The 26,240-nt window shown below is 35.2% G+C and overlaps 1 long non-coding RNA gene across 1 annotated transcript in view; it reads right to left on the minus strand.

Moving 5' to 3' along the window:
• LOC141553835 (uncharacterized) overlaps positions 1–26,240 on the minus strand; it is a 166,311-nt gene that overhangs the window by 52,423 nt on the left and 87,648 nt on the right. The window lies entirely within an intron of this gene.

Below are 26,240 nucleotides of genomic sequence, written 5' to 3' on the forward strand. Positions count from 1 at the left end.
TACCTCTTCTCTATGTTGAAGATATCCACTTCCATCAGAATACATCCTCGTACAGTATCATTGTTGAAGTATATAATGATCTCCTAGTTCTGCTCGTTTCACTCAGCATCAGTTGATGTAAGTCTCTCCAGGCCTTTCTGAATTCATTCTGCTGGTCATTTCTTACAGAACAATAATATTCCATAACATTCATATACCATAATTTACCCAACCATTCTCCAATTGATGGGCATCCGTTCATTTTCCAGTTTCTAGCCACTACAAAAAGGGCTGCCACAAACATTTTGGCACATACAGGTCCCTTTCCCTTCTTTGGTATTTCCTTGGGATATAAGCTCATTAGTAGCACTGCTGGGTCAAAGGGTATGCACATTTTGATAACTTTTTGGGCATAATTCCAGATTTCTCTCCAGAATGGTTGGATTCTTTCACAAATCCACCAACAATGCATCAGTGTCCCAGTTTTCCCACAGCCCCTCCAACATTCATCATTACTTGTTCCTGTCATCTTAGCCAATCTGACAGGTGTGTAATGATATCTCAGAGTTGCCTTAATTTGCATTTCTCTGATCAATAGTGATTTGGAACACTTTTTCATATGAGTTAAAATAGTTTTAATTTCATCATCTGAAAATTGTCTATTCATATCCTTTGACCATTTATCAATTGGAGAATGGCTTGATTTCTTATAAATTAAAGTCAATTCTCTGTATATTTTGGAGATGAGACCTTTATCAGAACCTTTAACTGTAAAAATGTTTTCCCAATTTGTTACTTCCCTTCTAATCTTGTTTGCATTAGTTTTGTTTGTGCAGAAACTTTTTAATTTGGTGTAATCAAAATTTTCTATTTTGTGATCAATAATGGTCTCTAGTTCTCCCTTGGACACAAACTCCTTCCTCCTCCACAAGTCTGAGAGGTAAACCATCCCATGTTCCTCCAATTTATTTATGATCTCGTTCTTTATGCCTAAATCTTGGACCCATTTTGATCTTATCTTAGTATGTGGTGTTAAATGTGGGTCCATGCCTAGTTTCTGCCATACTAATTTCCAGTTTTCCCAGCAGTTTTTGTCAAATAATGAATTCTTATCCCAAAATTTGGGATCTTTGGGTTTATCAAACACTAAATTGCTATTTTTATTCACTATCTTGCCCTGTGAACCTAACCTATGCCACTGATCAACTAGTCTATTTCTTAGCCAATACCAAATGGTTTTGGTGACTGTTGCTTTATAATACAGTTCTAGATTTAATTTTTTTTTCATTACTTCCCTTGAAATTCTCGATCTTTTGTTGTTCCATATGAATTCTGTTGTTATTTTTTCTAGGTCATTAAAATAGTTTCTTGGGAGTCTGATTGGTATAGCACTAAATAAATAGATTAGTTTAGGGAGTATTGTCATCTTAATTATATTTGCTCAGTCTATCCAAGAGCACTGAATGTCTTTCCAATTATTTAAATCTGACTTTATTCCTCAATAATTTTTAAGAGTACAAAAGTCTGAAGACCAAAAAGTTCGAGATCTAAATGTTTCCCCTGATTCTCTTAGTCAGTAACAATGTCTCCTGCCTTGAATCTCAGAAGAGCAGTTGGTTTGTTTGTTTCTTTCTAAGATACTCACATGAAGTTATTTCTATTATAGTCATTTATATATTTATCATAGTCTTCTACTATTAGTCGATCAATAATCAGGTATGTATTATGTTCCAGATACTGTACTAGGTACTAGGGGTACAAGAACAAAAATGAAACAGTCTCTTAAAAAAAGTTTACCAGATTATAGACTTCATGAAAGAAAGTACCGTATCTTATCTAAAACACCTCCCTCGGAGTGTTATATCAATGCTCTATACACAATAGAATGGAACTGAAAAAAAAAAGAAAAAGTGCAGACTTGCAATCAGGAGACCCAAGGCAGATTGATTTGCATGCTAGAAAAAATATTTGTTTTGGGGCCAAAGTACTGGGCTTCAAATTCTGCCTCTGACTTTGGGAAACTTACTTAAACTCAATCTTGAGTTTCCATAGTCAAACTAAGTAAGAAAGAGGAAGGAAAAGAAGAGGAGGACTCTAACCTATTTCCAGGTTTCTGGTAATAGGGGGTAAATGCTGGCCAAGGAAATTGCCTAAAGCCTCCTACAAATTAGCCTAGAAGGGGATGGGATTGGGGAGGTTGTTGGAAATGGTAATTTTTTTACTTAGTTAGCTTGATTGTGGGAGAGGTCGGACTTGTCTTTCAATTTCATCAAATCTCAGTTTCTTTATCTGTAAAAAGGACTAAAAATAGTTGTACAGGTTACCTCACAGAGTTGCTCCTCAAAACCTTAAAAAGCTTTATAGGAACATAAATGATCAGTACTTTTGTTTGGTACCAGAGCTACACCTTAGAAGGAATAGTTTGAACTGGACAAAGACCACCATAATAAAGCCTTTGTGGATAGGATCAGCAATACTGATTATTATATAATAAAGATTTGCCATGGACAAGAAATTTGCCAATTCCTGGGCAACTCTCATCTGAAGTACGGAGGCAATAGTAAAAATAACTGGCATTTATAAGGCACCTCAGAATAACAAAGTCTATACACATGATCTTAATTGTGTCTCTTATTATCTGGGTGAGCTAAGCAGGGCAGGTATTATTATCTCAATTTTCCAGAGAAAGAAACTGAGGCTCAGAAAAGGAAAGAGCCCAAGATGACACAGCCTACTGAGCCTACACTAGCACCCATATCTCATCTCTAGGCTTGAGAACAAGAAGATCATAAACCACCAAGCCCAACCTCTCATATTACAAATGAGAAAACTGGGGTACAGGATGCTATTGGAGGCAGGATCTGAACCCAGCTGCTCTGATTCTAGAGACAAGGTACTTTCCATTATCTTAAACATCTCATTCTTTAGTAGTCTCATTCATCACCTAAGGGAGTGGGCTTTCTTTCACCTCCTCTAGCCTAGGTGTTGTTCTCAGTGAAGTGATTCAGAACCACTCATCTTCCCAAAGCTCTGCTGTGCTCACATAGTACTTGAACCACTGCCCCTCCAGACTCCTATGAAGTTCAAAATATCAGAGGATGGGAGGCTCCCAAGGATGTCTGAGAAAGAAGACAAAAAGGAAGGGAAGAAAGGAAAACAAAAGTAAAAAGGGAAAGCTTGGAGAGAAGGAAGAAGTTGGGAAGAGATAGACAGACAGGCAGAAGTTGAAACAGAGACAGAAATTAGAGAGACAGAGACAGAAAGACAGAAACAAAGAGGAAGAGAAAGGAGAGGGAGAGAAAAGGAGGAGGAAGAGAACAGGGAGGGAGAGAGAGAGAGAGAGAGAGAGAGAGAGAGAGAGAGAGAGAGAGAGAGAGAGAGAGAGAGAGAGAGAGAGAGAGAGAGAATGTAAAGCTTTGTGTGGGAATAGTGGCTGAAAACCTGAAATACAAAGGAAGGAAAAGGGGCAAGAAAGATGACTTGACTTAGAGAATCACCGGTTCTTGGGAATTGGGATGATCAACATCAGCCGTTAAGGTCAAGATGGATTTTTTTCTTCACCAGAAAAGAATCTGTTTAAGAAGAGATCAGGAGCATTGTTAGAGTCAACATCTGGACCAAAAAGCAAAAATCAAAAACCCAGCACCTTTCCCCTAACAGAAACCATCATTCTCTGTAACTCTATCACTCCATGGAACCAGAGCATCCTCATCCCTGGCTTAACTACATTACTGAGCTCTTAATCTCAGAGCAGATGTTCACAGTGCCAGTCACTTTGCTTATCTATGTTACCAGCTGGGAATGGGGCCTTTCCTGGGGCTGTCCGGCTAAAAAAATTACCATTTCCAACAACTTCCCCAATCCCATCCTCTTCTAGGCTAATTTGTAGGTGGCTTTAGGCAATTTCCTTGGCCAGCATTTACCCCCAATACCAGAAGCCTGGAAATAGGTTAGACCTCCTCTTTTTTTCCTTTCTCTTATTTCCCTACCATAATAATACTCCTACAACCAAAGAAACTTACAGGCAGCAATAGGAGGTGCTTCACTCCCCAACTTGATTCCTTATCCTATATCCTTCCCTTTTGTATTCTGTCTTTAATTCTGGTTCTGATATAGTTTCCCCTTCAAACTTTGAATCATACCTCTCTCTGGTCCCCCAGTTTAGCAACTCTAATCTAAATTAGCTGTTAGACCTGTTGCTATTCCTCAATATGGTTTTTCCTTGTGTCTCCATCAGGGGACTTCAATCTGAATACTGAAATCTTCAAAGTCTTGCCTTTGACATATATTGGCTGTATGACCCTGAGCAAGTCACATAACCCTTCAATGTTTTAGACAATTCTCTAAGACTTTAAACTATAGAAAAGACACTAACCTGCATCGGTAGAGGAAATTTCCACATCTGAGAATTCCTTGTATTAATGAAACTACAAATCTATTATCCATATATCTCATATATATTATGTATATTATCATATATCTATCTGAATATCTCAAAAGCTCTCATTTCTTTCGTGTCATCTTGTCAATGGGGTATTCCTTCTGTCAAGGAAAATCTGTGCAAACTTTTACTGTGCACATTTGTAATTCTGTCACTGGAGTCCAAGTGACATGCTAGGAGTCTTTGACATTGCATGAATGTGGTATCACTGGGACTTGTGGGCTATCCAGTGTCCCTTCTCATTGAGCCATATACTTTTCTGTACAATTAGGTCCCCATGAGTACGAATAATGAGTCCCATGAAGTGGGTTGCATGTATTCAAATTCGTGCTATTCGAGGTTATAATTATTTATGACATGCTAATTAGTTCCAGCCAGAAGACATATATAGTACAAATTTGAATAATGAGACCACTTGAATGAATTTCACAATAATGGGATTCATTATTCACATTCATAAGGACCTAGCTATACATACATTTCTGTAAGAACATCCTTCACAATGATAATTCCTCATCTGTAATATGTTGCAGCCTACTTATGCATACCATATATATTCTCATTGCCCTTTGGGTGACCTTCAATTTCAATTTTTCCAGAGCCTGTGGTGCTTAGTGCCAGTCAACATTATTATCAACCATAGATTCCTTCCATTTAGAAGAAAAGCATAATTATTTAGAGTGGTTGTTGACCTGTCCTGATTCACCAAGCAATTTCTCTGCTTTCCATTGGCAATAATGGGTTGGCCACATATCTAGGTAACAGCGGGACTAGTTCCCAAATGGAAATGTGAGTAAAAATAGAACCAAAAACCAGGAGACATTTAAGGAACACATCTGTTAATTTATTTAATCATTCAACAAGCATTATTTGCAATAATTGGGACCTAACATACATACATTTCTCTAATGGCACCCTCTAAACTAGTAATTCCTCATCTATTAATATTTTGTAGCCTGCTTATTCCTATTGGAGTTGTCTCTATTGCTCTTTGGCTAACTCAACTTCAATTTGTCAGACTGTGGTGTTCACCGTTAGTCAACATTATTATCAACTCCCATCAATTTCTTCCATTTAGAAGAAAAGCATAATTATTTAGAGTGGTTGTTGACCTGTCCTGATTCACCAAGCAATTTCTCTGCTTCCCATTGTCAATAATGGGTTGGCCACATATCTGGACAACAGCAGGACTGCTTACCAAATGGAAATGTTAGCAAAAGAAAAATAGAACAAAAAAAGCAAGAGACATTTAAGAAAAATATAATTCATTCGTTTAATCATCCTACAAATTATTTATTCTGCATCTACTAAAAGGTAGAAGTTGGGCAATGAAAAAGTGGGGAAAAAAAGTATCATACACAAAAAGTTCAAGATCTCAGATTCTACTGGAAAATGGGGGTTGACAATAGCAATTTTGGAAGTATTGATATACCTAGTAAATTGGAGACAGGGACATGAACAAGGTGTCAGCTTCTTTCTAGAGTCTTCTTCTCCCTTCAGGGACTTTTCCTGAGGAGATTCTGATAGTTCATGGCTTCTCTTTCAAAGGTAGAAACCAAAAAAACCCAGTATTTTTCCTGTCCCAAGCTCTAGTCAACTCCAACCCTTAGGCAACAAGAGGTGGAACTTGAACTCATCCCTGAAAGGAGCTAAAGATGCTAAAAAGTTGAGGTGAGGAGGGAGAACATATTTAAGGCATAGGATAGCACAAAATTATTATTCTTAAGGCCGTGTTGGTAAAGAGACACAACACAGAAAGGAGGCAACCATGTGTTTTGAATTATAAGAGGCAGGCACATAGAAACATAGGAAATGTGTATCAACCATGTGTAACAACACTTTATAAATACCACAAGGAAATAATACTACTTCCACAGTAGGAAAAATAGCAAACAAAAACACAAATCATTCCCATGATTTCAATGAGCTGATTTTTTATTTTGCCCCATTCTTTGTCTTTGTCAGTTTCTCTGATTTCAAATGAAATATATGCATGTTTGTAAACCTTAAAGCCTTATATAAAGATTAAATTCTTCTTCTCATCATCATCATTATTATTGTCCACTTATCATGGATGATTCTCTGAAAGGCTGGCCTATTCTATATCCAGTCAGATACAACTGATAAGAAAAGGCCCTTAGACATGAGTGGAAGGGCAGTTGGAGATGATTGTGTGACTCAGGTAGAACTGCCTCTTAGTAAGATATAAAAGGAACAAATGGAAATTTCTTTTTCTTTCCCTCTTTCCCTCCCTCCCTCCCTCTTCCTTCCTTCCTTCCTTCCTTCCTTCCTTCCTTCCTTCCTTCCTTCCTTCCTTCCTTCCTTCCTTCCTTCCTTCCTTCCTTCCTTCCTTCCTGCCTGCCTGCCTCCTGCCTGTCTTCCTGCCTTCCTTCCTGCCTTCCCCTGAATTTTTTTCCTTCAGCTTCAGGGGAAGCTCTCTGCTTTTTTCCCTATCTTCCTTCTTGAACAATTCTCCCCCTCCTCACACAGCACAAATGTCAGTCAAAATTTTAAGCACATGGCTTTGAGACAATGTGCTTGTCTACCTTTCTTAAATATGACTCCTCTTATTTCCTTCACAGACTAATTGTACACCATTTCAAAGTCTGATTCTTTTTGTACAGCAACACAACTGTTTGGACATGTATACATATATTGTATTTAATTTATACTCTAACATATTTAACATGTATTGGTCAACCTGCCATCTGGGGGGGGGGGGGAAGGAGGGGAAAAATTAGAACAAAAGGTTTGGCAATTGTCAATGTTGTAAAATTACCCATGTATATATCTGGTAAATAAAAACTTAAAATATAAAAAAAATATGACTCCTCTTTTGGAATCTATGATCTAGGCATAATTGTCTACCCCCTGTGAATACTCCCTTCTCTCTTCTTCCTTTTTTCCTTCATTATTGCTTATTTCCTATGCCTGAATTCTACTCTCTCACCTCTGTCTCTTGTAATATCTAGATTCCTTCAAGAGTCAGTGCAGGTAATGACACCTTCTGCATTAGGCTTTTCCTGGTCTTCCAAGATGCTAGTATATCCTCTCCCAAAACTGCCTTGTGTAGGTATATCTTTCTCATATATGTTATATATGTCCACATGAATATGTCTATATGTGGCTTACAAGGAAGAACAAATAGCTAGCTATTGTTAGAGTGTCTTTTACCTACCTTTCTCCAAAGGATATTTTGATTTTTGCCAGAAGAAACAGGAGATTGTTATAGAGGTTGACCATTTTACTCTCTTAGAAGAGAAGGTACTGAGCTAAAATTAAATCTTTCTGCCTCGATAAATTTTGTTAGAACCTTAAATTCTGCTTCAGATTGCTATCCCTTAATAGAGTAGGAGTGTTCCAAGCTATATATTCAAGGCTTGACTCCCCCTCACCAAAAACCAGTTATACAAACACATGTAATAAATAGCAAATAAACCCATTTATCCAAGTCAATAGCAAATAGAAATAAGATAAGTTATACAGATAAGAATATACTATGTACCATCACAAATAAAACAAATATAGTCAAGATCAGAAGGAAAGCAGCAAACTGGGGGGAAATGTATTTTATGGACAGTTTCTCAGATAAAAGTTTCATATCTAAAATGTATAAGAACTTTGTTAAATCTATAAGAACACAAATCATTGCCCAATTGATAAATGGTCAAAAGATATGAATAGGCAGTTTTTAATAAAGAAATCAAAGCAATTTAGTCATATGAAAAAATGCTGTAGATCATTACTGATTAGAGAAATGCAAATTAAAACAATCTTGAAATATTATTTTATACCTACCAGATTGACTAAAATGACTGAAGGGGAAAGCAAAAAATCTTGGAGGGGATATGGAAAAACTGGGACACTAATTCATTGTTGATGGAATTATGAATTGATTCAACAATTTTGTAGAGCAATCTGGAATTATGCCCAGAGTTATTGCAGTACCTATACCCTTGGCCCTGAAACAGTATTACCAGCTCTATTCTCAAAGATGATTAGGGAACAAGGAAAAGAACCTATCTATTCTAAAATATTTATAGCAGCTCTCTCTATGATGGCAAAGAACTAAAAATTGCAGGGATGCCCATCAGCTGGGGAATGGCTGCACAAGTTATGATTGTGATGGAATGCTATTGTGCTATAAGAAATGAGGAGTTCAATAATTTTAGAAAAATGTGGGGAAACTTGCATGAAGTAATTAAGAGCAAAATGAGCTGAAACAAGAGAACATTACTACAGTAACAATATTATTTTAAGAATTTATATGAGTGAATAGGTTATTTTGACATTATAAATACCCAAATTAACCATAAAAACATATGAAGAAAAGTCTATCTACATCCAGAGAAAGAACTGATAAATAGAAGTATATGTGGAATACTTTTACACACACACACACACACACACACACACATTTGTTTCTAAGGGTGGCTATCTTGGGGGAAGGAAGGAAAGAGAAGAAAAAAAAAGAAAAAGAAATGCATGTGATAATTTTGTGTATTTAAAAGGAATAATAGTTATACATAGTAGATTACTTATGTTATGGAAATGCTTGTCTTAACCCATAAATTTTTTTTTTAAAAAGAAAATACTAGCCTACCAACAAAGTGAATGAATTCTCCTACTAGAATTAAGAAAACAGGCATTTTTGTCAAGCTTTATGAATATTACCTCATTTGATCTTCATGACAATCCTGGGAAGTAGATGCCATTACAACCCCCATTTTGCAGTTGGGGAAACCAAGACAGATAGAATTTAAGATACTTGCCCAGTATCACATAGCTGGAATATGAGAAATAATTCAGTTGGTCTCCTACTCTGTTCCAGTCCGTAGTAATCAGTTTGATAAGATTCCATAGCGATAATGATTTTAAGTTCTGCAGAGCTCAAGAAGGGGGCATCTCAGATCATGAAGAAGATCTGAGGTCCATTTTATTAGGGGGGATCATGGACCCTTTATGCCATTGGCTCAGAACTCTGCCTCAGTCTCTTTTATTGTGGGTTGGACAATTCTAATCACCACAAGTGAGTTTCTCAGGCTGTTTTTATCCACTAAGCCACCTAGTTGTCTCATCGGGATCAAGATATATCAGCTCAACTGAGAGTCCCAGATCTTACCTAAAGACAAATCCCCTGATGTACCTACTAAATTGGAGACAGGGACATGAACAAGGTGTCAGCTTCTTTCTAGAGTCTTCTTCTCCCTTCAGGAACTTTTCCTGAGGAGATTCTGGAAGCTCATGGCTTCTCTTTCAAAGGTAGAAACCAAAAAACCCCAGTGTTTTTCCTCTTCCAAGCTCTAGTCAACCCAACCCTTAGGCAGAAAGTGTTGAATAATCAATCTCCTCAAATGAGGAGTAGTATGAAGATGACTGAGTTCTGGATTCATTTTGTAGAATTCTGCATGTAATCATATGTGTATGTAACCAGGTATTCAGACTTATTTTCTTGTGGGTAGGAAAAGGTTCAAGGATCAGGTGATATGGATTTCTATAAAATGTAGTTTATACAAAGTGAGTTTCCCCTCTCCTGGAGGGAAGCTCATGGGACTGGGGCAAAGGGCACAGGGAAAAGTTCATACTTTCTATCAAAACTCTAATTCACAGAAATCTGGCCCTCCAGCCAGGTCCCAGAATTTTTTCTTACCAATTAGTCTGAATTCCCAGTTATATGTACAAGTTGACTCCAAAGTTAGAATGTAAGTTTCTTAAGGACAGCTGCTGTTTTATTCTTCACTTTGTATCTTTAGGGCTTACTTACCACAAAGTCTGATACAAAATAAACACTTCATGTTTACTGATCATTATTAGGCGGAGACCCAAGGAATCTAAAAAGCCCCTTAGTAAGCAAAATTTTGACTTTGAAGGCAAGCACAGAATTTGGCAGGCAAAGACAACACAGGTTTAATTATACAAATGCAATCTAGTTAAAAGAAAGTTTGAAGAAAAACCTAGCTAGCTAGTTAGCTCTGGGGAAGTTATCCCCAGAGCATTTGAGGATGAAAAAGAAATTAGGGTAGCAAATAGAAGAAAAATAGAAAAGATCTGTAAAGATTTCTTACAATTTCCCCCCAACCAGAACAACGGAAGTGATGATGTAGAAATGACAGAGAAGAAGATGAATTTTAAAAACTGAATTAGATTAAGCTTGAGACCTGTTCTGGAAGTAACAACATGATGTAGACATTAGGAGATTGATTCATAACATATATGAAAAGGGGGAAGATTCTAGTGACACCAAAAAGATTGCATATCATTAATGCTGAAAAGTAATTATTAAAAGGATGTCAACTATATTGATTGACTTTACTGAAAAAAAATATATATATATATTTAAAATTCTATAATTAATATAATTAAAATTCTATAAGACATTGCTTCCTGGATAGGGGAGAAAGGACATATAAAAAATGGATGCAGTGTAAAAACAAAGCTGTTAATAAAAATAAGACTAAAAAGGAAAACAAAATAAAATTTTAAAAAAAGGTTGCTCTTTAATAGCATTAAGAACTCTAATCAATGTATTGATGAGCTAGGATTCTGGAAAATCAAAGATGAAGCATGCTACTTGCCTCCTGACAGAGAGGTGATGAACTCAAGGTGCACAATAAGCAATATATTTACTGATATGGCCAATGTGGATTTTTTTGTTGAATTACATATTTGTTATGAGAATTTAGTTTATTTTTTCCTCCTATATTTTTTCCCAGGAGAAAAAAAGTAGGTAAAAAGTATTTTATTGATCGACTTATGAGAGAGACAGAGAGATTGAAAGAGACAGACAGACAGACAGATAGAAAAACAGAGACAGACAGAGTCAGAAAGACAGAGACAGAGACAGAAACAGAGACACAGAGAGAGAATCTTTGAAGGATTAAAAAAAAAAAAAACAACAACTTCACACAAGATAACTAAAGGAAAGCCAGAATCAGAAACAAACAAGACAGCTTTGAAAGATACATGCTGAATTTATTAATGCTTAAAAGGAACAGTATGTTGTATATACTAGAGAGTCACCATTTCACATAAAATTCTGTTTTTGTTCTATGCTACATATGGAAACACTCATTCTATTTAATTTTTGTTAAATTCATAATAAAAAAAATATAAAAATAGTTCCCCAAATGCTTGTTGTTTGAGAAATAATATAAATGTATGACTATAAAGGAATAATTGAATTAATTGTTGTATTGATGAAATGGACTATTATAACACAAAGATGGATGGATAATATAAAGAAATCTGAAAAGATTCTTCAAAACTAGATAGACATTCCAGGAAAGGATTTGAAAGAAATGGGAAAAAATGAAAAAAAAATCAAAGAGCTAGCACAAGATCAGAAGGCATGATTGACAGTTTAGATATTTTGTATTTTGAAATTCATTTAAGTGTAAATAGTTATAAAACAAGTTTAATAGGTCTTTATTGATGTTTAATGGGAAATATATAAATTTGTTGAAAAGAAAAAACAAACCACATCATTTGAACTTATACACAATATAACCAGAAAAGCAATATACATAACAATGGAAATGGAAAGAACAACAATAAAACAACAGAAAATAAATTGTTCAAAATCTTAAAGACAAAACTTCTTACCAAAGAAGAGACATGAGAGCAACTCCTAATCTTCTTCTTGGAAAAAGTAGGTAACTTTTTAGGTGTTGCTTAGTTTTCCTTAACATTCTCTTATCATTCCTTATTATAAGGGATGGTTCTGTAGGCAAGTGAAGGAATACATTGGGAAATAGACGTGATATTAAAAAAAAAAATGATATCAAAAAAATTTAGGCCATGTTTGTTGATAGAAAATGAAGTCAAGGACAAGTAATTGAGAGTAAATATAGAATCATGCTACTATCCTGCAAAAACAACAACAACAAAAAGTTTTAGGAGTTCTGAAACCCAGAATGAGGCCATCAATTATTCAAAGAGCTATAAAAATGGCTGTTGTGTCAGAGACAAAAGGAAGATCAAAGAGGAGGTGGGATCTGAATATGGGGGCAGTTATAATAGAGAACAAAGAGAAGGCAGAAATACTTAATAATTATCTGTTTTTGTTTTCTTTGCCATGAAGAATGAGGGTTGGTCTTCAAAAAAAAAAAGGCAGAAATGTTTAATCAAGAATGGAAACTGAAGATAAGTGAGAAATTTGTAAGTTAACATGATGCTAATCAACATCACTAGGTCCTGACAAACTCTACTTAGATCCTGAGAACTGTCTGAAGTGATATTGGGTAGCTTTGAAATACTTGGGCCAACTAAAGAGCCATTGAGGGACTGGAGATGGTTGTATACTGATAAAATTTACAAATCACCCAAAGCTGGGAAGGCTAGTTAATGTTTAGAGACGAATACCAATCCTTATCTTTGAAAGAAGGAAAAATAACAGTTCCTAACAAAGTCTAGAGCATGTCATTGAAGAGATGGTTGCCAAGGATTTAGAAAAGGAAGCAATGATCACAGAGTCAGAATGGTTAATGAAGAATAAATCATGACAGACTAAACAATTTTTTAAAAATTGGGATTATTAGCAAGATTGATGGGAGACAGGGTGGGGTAGCACAAAGGAAGAAGGAAATTTTGCCCTGATAGTCTACCTAAGTTTTGGCAATGCATTTTATAAAGTTTTGGATGTTTTTGTGGGCAAGATGGACCAATGTTGGAATGAGGATGTATTATTAGTTGGATTCAGAACTAGTTAGATGACTGAACCCAAGAAGTAGCTCTTCTACCTTCTGCTACTACCACCAAGATCTGCACCGGCACTCTAGGCTTCCAGACCCACTGTGGGCTGCCCTCCTAGACACCAGAAGGATGGTCAAAGATGGAATGTCTCACTTCCAATCCTCTTAGTCCTTAAATACCTTAGGACAATTAGTAGAGAAATTACATCATTACAGCACACTATGTATGTGTGAACTAGAGAACATCATCATACAAAGTACTAAGTATATGTAAACTAGAGAACCCTAACCTCATCAATTCTACTGAGTTAACACCTCGTAGTAAGTATCCTTGTTTCAAGTATACTTTTCTAGAGTTCTGGACCTCTACAACTGGGCATTAAAAAATTGATTTCCCAAGTACATAACATAGGATTCATGACTACAGAACAAATAGATTCTCTGAAATAAAGACCTGAGAATTTTAGTGTAATATATAATTGCCTACAGTATGCTATATCAACTTTAAAAATCATGCAAGGTAAACTGAGGCTTCATTCAGAGAGCTATAATCAGGATTCCACTGGCAAATGTTTCATAACTGGCTTTTAGAAAAGTACAGCACGCTAAGCTTAATCTGCATTATCAGTATTTTTCCTCTTACTTTTAAAAATTCTAGACAATCAACAAAACAATAAATTCAGTCCTAATTGGTAATATTTGTCACATTCTGAAGTGTACGAACTCTCATTGAAAATTTCACAATCAAATTTTCACAATTTAACTGGCTCTAAAAGCTGATCTTAGCACATTTTGAAGTGTATTGTCCATTATAAGGGAGAGGATAGTACAATTATAGTCTTCCCTAATTAGATCACATCTGGAGTTCTAGTTTCAGTTCTGGAAACCACATTTTTGGAAAGAAATTGACAAATTGAAGAGAAAGGTGACCTGGAATGGTGAGGGGAGGGAACTCAAACCTGTGCCATATAAAGATAAATTGAAAGAAGAATCTTTATTTAATTATTATTTTTTGTAATTTTTAAATATTTGCCCCAATTATATATAAAGCTATATTTTCTTTGTATTATACATGTACATTTTTTTTAACATATGTCCATATGAATCATGTTGGGAGAGAACAATCAGAGGAAAAGGGAAAAACCATAAGAAAGGAAAAGAAAAAAAAAAAACAACAGAAAAAAAAGTAAAGATAGCATGTGTTAATTTACATTCAGTCTCCATAATTCTCTCTCTGGAGAGAGTCATTTAGTTTTCCCACATCCCCTCCAACATTTATCATTATCTTTTCCTTTCTTATAGGTATGAGATGACACTTTAAAGTTGTTTTAATTTGTACTTTTCTAATCAGTTGTGATTTAGAGTATTTTTTTTATGTCTGTCACTAGTTTTAATTTCACCATCTGAAAATTGTCTGTTAATATCCTTTGACTATTTATCAATTGGGAAATGACTAGTATTATTATAGAGTCAGTTTTCTATATGCTTTAGAAATGAGTCCTTTATCAGAAACATTGGTTGTAAAAAAACTTTCCCCTCCAGCTTTCTGTTTCCCTTTTAATCTTGGCTGCATTGGTTTTGTTTGCACAGACCCTTTTTTAATTTAATGTAACTAAAATTATCCATTTTTCATTTTATAATGTTCTCAAGTTCTTCTTTGGCCATAAATTCCAATGTGAGGATATTTAACCAGATGATAAGAAAACTTGAAGCTTGAAAACTTGAAAACTTGAAGTACATTGTAGCTGTTTTTAAGTATCTAAAAGGCAAAATTGGATTAGACTTTTTCCACTAGGCCTCAGAGGATGGAACTAAGAAAAGAGAGTGGAAGATGTACAAAGGCAGATTCTGGCTCTATTTAAGAAAAATTTCCAAACATTTAGAGCTATTCCAAAGTTTAAGGAACTATCTTGGGAGATAGTGAATTCCTCATCTCTGGAGATTTTCAAGCTAAGGTATTTGGTACAAGTTAATGTGCCAGTTAGTGGAAACTCATCTTTTAAAGTATTTGAACTATTTTTCTTCAAAATGTTTGACCAGGTTGGATGAAGATCTTTCTAAAATGCATTGTACATGCTGCTTTCTGCAGATCCTAAACAAGAGGGAACATGTTCTTGACTGTAATCGCCCAACAAATCTTTATTGCTTACCATTGCCCTTTATAGATGAGAATAAAACTGCCTGTTCTGTACCTGGTTAATTTGTCCTCTGGGGATTTTTTTTTTGAAACTCCTCCACCCCTTGCTGGACTAGGGCCCCAAATGGAATTGTTTCTCAGAAATTTTAGAGTAAAGTGGGAGTAGAACTGAAGCATTGGAAGCCTCATTACCCTCTTGAGGAGACAAGTAAATTTAGAGCAATGAAATCAGAACAGATTTTTGGGTGGCAAGAAAAGGACTGAGGTTAGGGAAGGTTATCAGATCCTTAAACCTTAACCATCATACCAGGAATATGGGGGAGGGGAGGTGACTTTAATAAAAAATGGTGGTTTAATAAAAAAATCATTGTGGTCCCTACTTTCAAGGAACTTTCAGCTAGAGGAAACCAAGAAAAAGCTTTATGAAGGAGGGGGAATGTCTGATTTCTCTATTTCTATAGATGCTACTTTATTTTTTTAAAAAATAGATAGCTAAATAGAAAATGGCTAATATTTAAATAGAACTTACTGTGTGTCAGGCACTATGTTAAGTGCTTTCTAAGTAATCTCATTTGATTTTCACAACAACTCTCCCCCTGCCCCCCATGAAGAAACTAAGGCAAATAGATTAAGTGGCTTGTCCAAGGTCACATAGCTAGTGAGTGTCTGAAGTTACTGAAGTTATTTTTTTATTTATTATAACTTTTTATGGACAGAACATATGCTTGGGTAATTTTTTACAACATTATCGCTTGCACTCACTTCTGTTCTGACTTTTCCCTTCCCTTCCTTCACCCCCTCCCCTAGATGCATGCCCTTGTATTAATGATCTCTCCAAAATAACTATCTCAGGTTCAGGATTCTTTCTGGACATATCTGATGTAGTTTAAGGACCAAAATTATTTAAGTGATATAAATACCAGATGATGGTGGGCACCAAAAATTGGGGTTCAGTCATATGAAGAATTCACAATTGCCATAATTGCAAAAGATAGATATATTTAGGGAAGAGGTTACAGAAAAAATGAAGGGATATAATAGATACCGGGAATGGTAAATATGAAATAGAGTGGGAGAGCATATGAAACACGAGTCCCTAAATGACACTCATAATTACCTAGGAGAAAGGGAGCACTCTGTGAGGTTCGGACATATCTTTAACTGGCAGGCTAAATCCTGAAATGAACCTAGCATCCTAAAAGAGTTAATGAGTTGTAAGGAGGAGAAGTGGGGTTGAGAAGAATAGTGCATTTAGGAGAGATACCATGTGGCATGGGGAAAGGGGAAGGGAAAAGACACTATGAGGCATAATGCCATGGCAGACTGACCCAAAAGAAGGGAACAGCCATGGGATGGCCTATAAGTAGATATTATAGGAAAAATTTAGCCTCAGGGACATGACTGGGATTTCTTATAGAACATGGCAAAGTGAGACTGCTCAAGATCTCTGCTCAAGATCTCCACAGAGGGTGGGTCTCAGGGATTTGACATAACTTGGATTTCAAACTGGATGTCTTCCTAAGAGAGTGGAATGATGGAGCTAAACTGATTCTCTATCAGTGCCTTCTCTCTGCCAGCCTCAGGAATTAATTTTATCAATTTCTCTGCTAACCATATCCAACATTGAAGACTACATCATATCTACTCAAAGTCACTTCAGTCAAATTCAGTAAACATTTATTGAGAACCTGATTTGTGTTAGTATTTTGCTAAGTTGTGGGGTTACAATTAATAAAAAAAAAAGAAAGAAAGAAAGACTGTTCTTGCTCTCAAGGAATTGACAATCTTTAGGAAGGAGGAATTAATACATAAAAGACAGGTGGGATAAGCGAGGAGCTAATCCAGAGTTATGTGGGGGAGGAATGTTTGAAATTCTACTGAGGAGCTGATAAAAAATGAAGTGAGGTGAGAATCCAGTTTTTGCTCTCCATAAAGGACGGCATTTGGAGGAATTTGCTTCTCTACCCTCTAACTATCCATTGAGTGAAGAGGCTGACAGAGGTGCTATTCCAGGTTTGAGGACCAATAACATCACAGAATATGTCTTGATATACACTTGAATTGAATTGAATTGAGGCAGAGTTGCCCAAAGTTGTCAGCTTCATTCTCCAGTCAGTGAAATCCAATGGCAAAATGAAAAAATGAAGATGACTGATGATGGCCTGGAATGCAGTAAATTATCTTGGTGTCTTTGATTTCAGCTCTAAGCACTCCACAATGCTTATTTCAGCTGCCTTTATGGCCATCAGAACAAATTGTTTTCATTTATCCATACCAATAGGGGAAAATCTTACATGCTTGGAGAAGATATCCCCCTAAATCACTAATGGGTTTGAGGCCTATCATTTACCCTCAACCTAATTTAGAATTTCTGGGAGGTGGTTTTACCAGAGTGTGACCATTGGGTGCTACAGCTTCACTGAACTACAAGTGAGAGTTTGGGAAAAGCAGATATCAAAGATGGATGAACAGTCCTTTAAAAAGTTCAGCAAGTCCTCATACTAGAGGTGCTAGTCATTCCTGAACATTTAATAGACTTTTGAGAAATAATAAGATGAAAAGAGAGAATGAGAAGGATAAATGCTGAAGAAAAGCAGGGTGGAGGGAAATACACAACTCATAATCTGTAAATGTGAATGGGATGAACTTACCCATAAAAGAGAAATAGGTAACAGAGTGGATTAAAAACCAAAATCCTACAATATTTTGTTTTCAAGAGACAGACATAGAGTGAAGGTATGGAGCTGGAGCATAATCTTGTTTCAGTTCAAGTTTAAAAAAAAAAAAAAAGGCAGAGGAAGCAATTGTGATCTCAGACAAAGCAAAAGCAAAAATTGATTTAATTAGAAGAGATAACCAAGGAAACTACATCTTTTTAAAAGGCACCATAGACAATGAAGTAACATCAATACTAAACATCTATTTACCAAATTGTATGGCATTTAAATTCTCAAAGGAAAAGTTAAATGAATTATAGTAGGAAACAGACAATTAAATTACTAGTGGGGGACTCAACTTTCCCCTCTCAGAACTAGATAAATCTAGCCAAAAATTAAACAATAAAGAAGTTAAAGAGATGAATAGAATTTTTGAAAAGTAAGATATAATAGGCCTCTGGAAAAAACTTTTTTTTTTCCAGCATAGCATCTATACAAAAATTGACCATGTATTAGGGCATTAAAAACCTCATAACCAAAGGCAGAAAAGCAGAAATATTAAATGCACCATAATGCAACAAAAATGATATTTCACAAAGGACTATAGAAATATAGATTAAAAATTAATTGGTAAGTCAGTTCTAAACAATTGGAAAGATATTAATTGCTCACAGGTAGACTGAGCCAATAATGATAAAAATGGCAATTCTACCTAAATCAATTTACTTATTCAGTGTCCAAAAATGTTTCCTAGAGCTAGAAAAATTAATAACAAAATTCATCTTGAACAAAAGGTCAAGAATATCAAAGGAACTAATTTTTAAAAAATGTGTAACTAAGTGGCCTAGCCATACCAGATTTCAAACTGTATTACAAAGAAGTTATTATCAAAACTATTTGGTGCTAGCTAAGAAGTAGAAGAGTGGATCAATGGATCAGTAACAGATTACATACACATACATAGTAGTAAATGACCATTATTATTTTGTATTTGATAAAAACCAAAGATTCAAGTTTTTTTTGAAAAAACCTCATTGGTTGACAGAAACTTCTGGGAAAACTGGAATATACTGCAGAGACAAGGTATAAAATAAACCAAGATAAGGTCAAAATGGGTACTTGATTTAGATATAAAACATAATTCCATAAGCAAATTAGGAGACTACAGAATAGTTTCCTTATCAGATCTGTGGATAAAAGAAGAACTTAGGGGAAAAATATAGAAAGCATTATTAAATATAAAACAACCTGATTATATAAAATTAAAACTCTTTACACAAACAAGACATGTAACTAAAATTAGAAGGAAAGCAGAAAACTGGGAGAGGGGAGAATTTGCAGTAAGTTACCTTAGATTAAGGCCTTATTTCTAAAATAGATAGAGAACTGATTCAAATTTATTTATAAGAATACAATTCCTTCCTCAATTAATAAATGATCAAATAATATGCATATGCAGTTTTCAAAGGTAGAAACCAAAACAACCTATAGACATATTTTTAAAATGTTCAAAAGCATTATTGATTAGAGAAAAGCAAATTAAAATAACTCTAAAGTATCATCTTACACTTATCAGATTGACTAATATAACATAAAAGGAAAATGATAAATATTGGAAGGGATATGAGAAAACTGGATTACAAATGCACTGTTAGTAAAGTTATGACCAAAGGGCTATAAATGCACCATATCCTTTAATCCAGCAATACCACTATTATGTCTGTATTCCAAGTAATTTTTTTTTTAAAAAAGGGAAAGATCCTATTTATACAAAAATATTTATAACAACTCTTTTTGTGGTGACTAGGAATCGGGAAATTGGGGGGATGCCTATCAATTGGTGAATGACCAGACAAGTAGTATATGATTATAATGGAATATTATTGTGCTATAAGAAATGATGAGCAGGCAGATTTCAGAAAAACCTGGAAAAACTTACATAAACTGATATAGAATGACATTAGAAGAACCACAAGAACATTGTACACAATTGTAGTGATATTGTGTAATGAGCAATTGTGACTTTGTTATTCTCCGCAATACAATGACCCAAAATAATTCCAATGAACTCATGATGAAAAATGCTATCCATCTCCAGAGAAAGAATTGATGATCCTTGAACACAGACCAAAGCATACTATTTTTCACTTTATTTTTTTTTCTTTTTCTTTTTCTTCTATAAAATGACAATATGAGAATGTTTTATATAATTGCACATGTATAACTTCTATCAGATTTTCTACTGTCTCAAGATGGGAGGAGGGAATAGAGAGACAGGCAGAATTTGGAGCTCAACACTTTAAACATGTTTTTAAAAATTTACATGTAATTGGGGAAAATAAAATACTATAAAAACTAATTGGAAAGTAAATAATCTCATCCTAAAGAATAAGTAGGTCAAAGAACAAATTATAGAAACAATAATTTCATTAATGAGAATAACAACACTGCAACAACATACCTAAATTTATGGAATACAGCCAAAGTATCTATTGAGGGAAAGTTCATATCTCTAAATGAATATATCAATAAAATTGAAAAAGCATACATAAATGAACTGGGCATGCAACTAAAAAAACAAGAAAAAGAACAAATTAAAAATCCTTAATTCAAAACCAAATTGGGCCAGGTTTTCAGGGGAAATGTTTTTTAATTATTGTTTTAGCCTTCTTAGTAAATAGCTTTACTAAAATATTAAGTCTACTAGTTAATTGTTAATGGATGCAGGGAACTGAAGGTTTTGAGTAACAATACTAGAAATCTAGGCCTCAAGGCTACCCCTAGAACCTGAAAGGTAGTCTTAGTTCTGGGAAACTCAACTTTATGAGTACCATTTCAAATTCAAGTTTGTTTAGTGACTAGAGAGAGGTGGTAACTGCTCTCAGTTTTCTATTTTGGAGGGTTCATTAGTATTTGCATTTTCTGGGAGTAAATACTTTTAACCCAAGAGTTTGGTTTAAGAAAAACAAACAGAATTATGTTGTATACATACTTTATTCCTTTAAAATTGGCATGCAAATTGAAACTGAGCTCACAAAAGAGTTAGATGAGTGGTGTTATGAAGCCATAAAACAGGGATGTACCCCTGACTCAGGATCTCTGTGCGAACTTAATCTGATTTTACAGTTGCTGATACAGTGGGTTCACTCAGAGAGAATCATAGAGGATTATTGGTATATCAGCCTATACAGGCTCAAATCACCTCTGATTGTTGAGACTCAAGCAAGTCCTACAATACATCCATACTTTCTGTTTAGAAGGTTGGCCTTGGAGGTGGAGCTAAGATGGCACAATAAAGGCAGGAATTTGCCCAACTTCTTCCCCAAATGCTCCAAATTTCTTTAAATAATGACTCTAAATAAATTTTAGAGCATCAAAACACTCAAAAAGATGGGAGAGAACATTTTCTAGCTGAAGGCAACTTATAAGGTCAACAGTAAAGGTCAATGACACCAGAGTGGAAGTCCAGTGTGCAGCCCCAGTGCAGGCTGTGCCTGTGCAGCCCTGGACCCAATCCTAACTCCAGCCCCAGCCTGGACCCCAGTGTCAGAAAGGTGGGACCTCTGAATTAGCAGCAGTGCTAAAGGCTTCTGGACCTCTCACCCCGGGGGACACCAAGGAAGACTTTGGAAGGTCAGCAGACAGGGTCTGTGGTGATGGGATGAGAACCTGGTCTGTAGTCCCAGTGCAGCCCATGCCAGCACAGCTCTAGCTCCAACATTGGTGGTGTTGCTTTAGCACAATAGATCTTATAGCTACAGTGGTTCAGAGACACTCCTAATAGCTCCAGGGCAGAATGCTTATAGTCAGGTTCCTAAAAGGATCTCTGAAAGCATCTACACAAAATCCCTAAAGTTTGGGATGATGCACTCTTCACCCTGGACACAGAACCCTACTTTAACAAAATAGGTGAGTAATAGGCTAGGAAAATGAGTAGACAATGAAAGATCAAAACACACACTCAGAAGATGATAACAAAGTTGAAGCTTCTACATCCAAATCAAATAAGAAAGATAGAGGAAAAATTAGGGAAAGAGTGGTGCAAAAGAAAATTCAGAAGCTAAAAGCTTAAAAGGCAAAATTGGCCAATTGGTAAAGGAGGTACAAAAGCTCACTGAGGAAAATAATTCCTTTAAAAATAGAATTGAGCAAATGGAAGCTAATAACTTTATAAGAAATGAAGTTACATGTGAAATATCTCATTGGAAAAACAACTGATCTGGAAAATAGATCCTAGAGAGATAATTAAAAATTATCTGCCTGAAAGTCATGAGCAAAATGAAAACTACCAGGAATATTATAGCCAAATTCCAGAACTCCCAGGTTAAGGAGAAAATATTGCAAGTATCCAGAAAGAAGCAATTCAAGTATAGTGGAGCCACAGTTAGGATAACACAAAGTTTAGCAGCTTTTATATTAAAGGACTGAAGAGCTTAGAATATGATATTCCAGAGAACAATGGGGCTGGAATTGCAACTAAGAATCACCTGCCCAGCAAAACTGAATATAATCCTTCAGAAGAAAAGGTGGTCATTCAATGAAATAGAAGATTTTCGAGCATTTGTGATGAAAAGACCAAAGCTGAATGGAAAAATTGATTTTCAGATATAGGACTCTAGAGCAGCAGAAAGAGGTAATCAGGAAAGTGATATCAAGAGGGACTTTATAAGGCTTATCTGCTTATATTCCTATGTAGGAGGATGATACTTGTAAGTCAGAACTTCCTCATTATTATGGTAGATGGAAAGAGTATATATAGACAGAGGGTGCAGATGTGAGTTGAATACAAAGGAATTATGACTTTTTAAAAAAAATGATGAAATTAAGGGGTAAGAGAGGAATGTACTGGGAGAAAGGGAATTACTTATCATAAAAAAGAGGCAAGAAAAAGCTTTTATAGTGGAAGAGAAAAGTAGGAGGAGAAGGTAAGAGAATGAATCTTACTCTCATAAGAGGAAATAACATGCATACTCAATACAGATATAGAAATCTATTTCATCCTGCTGAAAATAGAAGTGGAATGGGATGGGAAGGAGAGAGGGTAATAAAAGATAGGGCATATCCCTCAGGGAAGGAATGGTCAGTAGCAAAACACTTTTGAGGAGGAACAGGATGAAAGGAGAGAGAGAATAAATGGGAAATACAATAATAATAGTTTAAAAACAATTGTGAACAAATTTAAAAGCAAGTTTTCCTGATAAGGCCTTAATTTCTCAAACATAGAACTGAGTCAAATTTATAAAAAATAAATAAATAAGAACCATGTCCCAATTGATAAATGATCAGAAGATATGATATGTGCGCAAAAGGCTATAAATGCATGCATATCCTTTGACTTAATATCACCACTTGGGATGAATACCAATAGAGTTTCAGGGGAAAAAAAAAAAGCAAAATGATCTATATATACAAAAAATACTCATAGCAACTCTCTTCTAAAGACAATAAATTGGAGAATGGCTCAATAAACTGTGATCTATGTTTATGATGGAATATTATTGTTCTATGGGAAATGATAAGCAGGATGCTCTCAGGAAAAGAAAAACCTGGAAAACTCAAGCAAAATGAAATATGAAATAGCAATGCTCTAGGATGACTAGCTGTAAATGACTTTGCTATTCTCAGAAGTACAATTATCCACAATTACACTGCAGGATTTATGATGAAAAATCCTCTCCATATCCAGAGAAGAAACTGATTGTGTCTGAATACAAATCGAAATATTCTCTCTTTCTCTCTCTATCTTTCTTTTTTAACTTAATTTTTCTTGAGGGTTTTTATTTCCATTAGGGTGTGAGATTTATTTTTCTTTCTTTCTTTTCTTTTTTTTTTTTTTTTTTTTTTTTTTTTTTTTTTTTTTTAACAACTTGATATTTATAGAAATGTTTTGCATAGCTTCACAAGTGGTTTCTTAATTGTGGGTGAGACTATGGGAAAGAATTTAGAAGTCAAAAATTTAAAAAACAAATGTAAATTTTTTTTTCTTTCTTTAGGGATTATTTTCAAGCCCATCCAAGTAAAGATTATGTTAAGGATCATGCCTAAGTGAAGGGGCAGGTTAATTCTCTGAGAGCCTCCACAGCTGTGAATCATAGCACTTGAAGGAGTTGCAAAGCAGCCTTTACTTACACAGATGTTCCTTGGGGATTGGGAATGAAATAAATTAGAGACAAGAGGGAAGAGGAGAGAGGTTAGAGCCTCCTTGTATCCTTATCCTCCCTTTCCTCCTCCCTTTCCTCCTCTTTTTCTTCCTCCTCTTTCTCCTCCTCTTTCTCCTCCTCTTTCTTCCTCCTTTTTCTCCTCCTCTTTCTCCTCCTCTTTTTCCTCTTTCTCCTCCTCTTTCTTCTCCTCTTTCTCCTCCTCTTTCTCTTTCTCTTCCTCCTCCTTTTCCTCCTCCTCCTCCTCCTTCTCCTCTTCCTTCTCCTCTTCCTCTTCTCACATGTAGAGATCCATTCTATAGGTCTGAGTTAGACCTCCAGCAGCTACTGGCAAGTGGCAACCATATCACAACAGGTTTGATTGATTTCTTAAATTATTTATTTCCTTCTTTGTGCTGCTTGAACTACTTGTATAGCCTTAAACTTTTTCTTTCTTTTCCCCTTTCCCCCAACTTAATACTATTTTATTTTTCTAATTACATGTAAAAATAGCCTTAAACTTTTTTTTTTCTCAATTCAATAAACATTTCTTAAGTGCCTACTATGTGACAGGCACTACGTTAAGTTCTAGGGATATAAAAAGAGACAAAAGATAGCCCCTAACCTCAAGATGTCTAGAATCTAATGGGGAAGAAAGCATGCCAAGAATTATATTCAAGTCAATTTATATACAGAATAAATAGGAAATAATTAACAGAGGAAAGGCATTGAAATTAAGAGGGGCTAAGGAAGAGTTTCTGTAGGAAGTGAGATTTTATTTGGTATGTAAAGGAAGTCAGAGAGGTCAGTAGCTAGAGGAGAAAGGGGAAAGTTCTCTCAGTTGGTCTTTTTTAAAAGTTCTCTTATTTAATATTTGATTTTTCCCAATTACATATAAAAACAATTTAAATATTTTTCCCTTTTTTTTTTAATTTGTCTGTGTTTTCTTTCACAGAATGACTTACATGGAAATGTGTTTTTCGTGACTATGTATATAACATGTTAAAATGTTTGCCTCCTCAATGAGGGAGGGAAGGAAGAAGGAGATTTTGGAATTCAAAATTTGAAAATAAAAGAAGGCACCTTATGTTTATTGATAGACTGATCTTCAAGTTTTCTTTCTGATTTTAATAATTCCTTGACTTCAGCCCTTAGTTTATCTAGTATGAAGTAATTCCTTTCGATTGCCCTGGAGTGAGGGGATATGTTGTTGTATAAGTTGATGATAAAGACATCATTGACAAAAAGCTATTTCTGATCTCATTATATGATTGACTGCTGAAACATAATGATAACAGTCATTGAGTTTTCAGTCTATTTCATCTAAATTTTCCTGTACAATGTCATTGACATAAAATCTTTTGTAGCACGTGGGAAATTAGTAGTGATATGCTGGGAAATGTTTACAACTGGCTCTCCAGGAGGAAAAAAAAAATTACACACAATCTACTTTTCAATTTTATCTACATTACCAATAATGTTTCTCCCATCACTTTATTAAGCTGATACCCAAAAATATGAATCAAGTTCTGATTTGTAGTGTCTGTGGATTTCTGAAGTGTAAGGGCTCTCATTGGAAAAAGAAAAATTTTAATTTAATAGTATTTTATTTTTCCAATTACATATAAATAATTTTCAATATTCATTTTTGTAAGATTTTGAGTTCCTATGCCCAAAGGGCTATCAAACTGTCCATAACCTTTGATCCAGCAGTGCCACTACTGGGTCTGTATCCCAAAGAAATCATAAAAAAAGGGAAAAGGACCCACATGTACAAAAATGCTTGTAGCAGTCCTTTTTGTAGTGGCAAGGAACTGGAAATTGAGTGTATGCCCTTTACTTGGGGAATGGCTAAAAATATTATGGTATATTGATATAATCGGATATTATAGTTCTAAAATAAATGATCAGCAGGATGATTTCAGAAAGGCCTGGAGACATGAACTGACACTAAGTGAAGTGAGTAGAACTAAGAAAACACTGTACACAGCAACAAGAAGATTATGTGATGATCCACTGTAATTGACTTGGCTCTTTTCAACAATGAGGTGATTAAAAGCAATTCCAATAGACCTGTGATGGAAATAACCAACCACATCCAGAGATCCACATTCAATCTCCATAGTTCTCTCTCTGGATGTGGTTGGTTATTTAGGACTATGGAGATTGAATGTGGATCAAAACATAGTATTTTCACCT

Source organism: Sminthopsis crassicaudata, chromosome 2 (assembly GCF_048593235.1).
Source record: "Sminthopsis crassicaudata isolate SCR6 chromosome 2, ASM4859323v1, whole genome shotgun sequence".
In the NCBI taxonomy this organism is placed as follows: Eukaryota; Metazoa; Chordata; class Mammalia; order Dasyuromorphia; family Dasyuridae; genus Sminthopsis; species Sminthopsis crassicaudata.